The sequence below is a fragment of the Phycodurus eques genome, unplaced genomic scaffold, assembly GCF_024500275.1.
Source record: "Phycodurus eques isolate BA_2022a unplaced genomic scaffold, UOR_Pequ_1.1 contig_24, whole genome shotgun sequence".
Lineage (NCBI taxonomy): Eukaryota > Metazoa > Chordata > Actinopteri > Syngnathiformes > Syngnathidae > Phycodurus > Phycodurus eques.
Window position 1 is genome coordinate 828,022 of NW_026904021.1, and position 1,981 is coordinate 830,002.

The window sequence follows — 1,981 nt, forward strand, 5'->3', positions numbered from 1 at the left end:
TTGACAGGCTGAATGCCTTGATCGATTTATTTCATGACAGGACAAGAGAAAGCTGATCATGCTGCTGCTGAAGTTATGGTTTCTCTTTAATGGTTGTGGTTTTAAGGACTGCCTTCGGACAAGTGATGCCGGAAACGCAAAAAATAAATAAATAAATAAATAAAACCCACCATTATGAGTAACGAGCAAAGTAACATGTTACTTTTCCTGAGTAAGTAATTAAATTCCAGTTACTACTTCTCACCAACAATAGTTACTTTTGCATCATTAATGTCTCTTGCGAAGTTTTAATCTGAGAGTCCAGGGTTTAAATCCCTGTTCAAGTGACATAATTCTTAAGAAATTGTTCACTAAATATTACGCAGGGACTTTCACTCAGACACTTGAACACTTCAAAACACCCAACACGTTCATCTATGCACCACACACTCTCACTTTGACCTTGGGTATCTCAGTCATTCGCATACCAGGCTTTTAATCTGATGTTCTGTCTTGCGAGTACCTGTTTCGTCAGTCAAATTTTTTGCTTGCGCTTAATTTGCACCTCGTCTCCTCAGGTCACTCCCTCATTTAATCTATCTCCTGGATAGCTCAGTCAGTTGAGCATTAGACATTTAATCTGAGGGTCAAGGCTTCAAGTCCCTGTTCGAGTTACCTGTTCAGGTGAGATAATTCTTCAGCAGTTGTTCACTAAATATCACGCAGGTACTTTGACTCAGACACTTGAACACTTCAAAACACCCACCACACCTCTCACTTTCTGACTTTGACCTTGGGTATCTCGGTCATTCACATACTAGGCTTTTAATCTGATGTTCTGTCTTTCGAGTACCTGTTTTGTCAGTGTCAAATTTCTTGCTTGCGCTTAATTTGCACCTCGTCTCCTCACCTCACTCCCTCATTGACTGTAGAGCCTGGATAGCTCAGTCGGTAGAGCATCACCCTTTTAATCAGAGGGTCCAGGATTCAAGTCCCTGTTCGAGTTACCTGTTCAGGTGAGATAATTCTTAAACAGTTGTTCACTAAATATTACACAGGTACTTTCACTCAGACACTTGAACACTTCAAAACATCCAACACGTTCATCTATGCACCACACACTCTCACATTGACCTTGGGTATTTCAGTCATTCGCATACCAGGTTTTTAATCTGATGTTCTGTCTTGCGAGTACCTGTTTCGTCAGTATCAAATGGTTTGCTTGCGCTCAATTTGCACCTCGTCTCCTCAGCTCACTCCCTCCTTGACTGTAGAGCCTAGATAGCTCAGTCGGTAGAGCATCAGACTTTTAATCTGAGGGTCCAGGGTTCAAGTCCCTGTTCAGGCGACATACTTTTTAAGAGGTTGTTCACGAAATATCACTCAGACACTTGAACACTTCAAAACACCCAACACATGTTCATCGATGCACCTCTCACTTTCTGACTTTGACCTTGCAAATTGTCATGAGCTGTGCCCTGCAGTTCCCTTGTTGGAGCTCGGGTGGCGCCCCTCTCGCCCTGTCTCTCGTCCCAGTAATCAGCACCACCTCGGCCGTGCACTTCTTGTCAATCAGCCTTTGTCATCACCTGCATTGAAGCCTGCCAGATCCAAGAGTCCACTGCCAGAATATTAACGTTCACCCGTGGTACACCGGCTCGCAACTTACATGAAAACTACACCGGTCCTCGCAATATTTCTGACTTCCCTCCGTGTTCTTCCTTGTCCTCAGTGCTCCTTCCGTGTTCCCTGCCTTGCTGACCTCTTCCAACACACCGCCAAATTTTACTGATCAATTTTATTGTTTTACAGCAAATAATCATTAACTTAGAATTTTATGGCTGCAACACATTCCAAAAAAGCTGGGACAGGTGGCAAAAAAGACTGAGAAAGTTGAGGAATGCTCATCAAACGCTGTTTGGAACATCCCACAGGTGAACAGGCTAATTGGGAACAGGTGGGTGCCATGATTGGGTATAAAAGGAGCTTCCCTGAATTGTTC

The 1,981-nt window shown here is 43.5% G+C and overlaps 1 non-coding gene across 1 annotated transcript; it reads left to right on the forward strand.

Moving 5' to 3' along the window:
- Positions 1-1,254: 1,254 nt before the first annotated feature.
- On the forward strand, positions 1,255-1,327 carry trnak-uuu (transfer RNA lysine (anticodon UUU)). Its single transcript has one exon. It is a non-coding gene; the product is annotated as a tRNA-Lys (tRNA).
- The last annotated feature ends 654 nt before the right edge of the window (positions 1,328-1,981 follow it).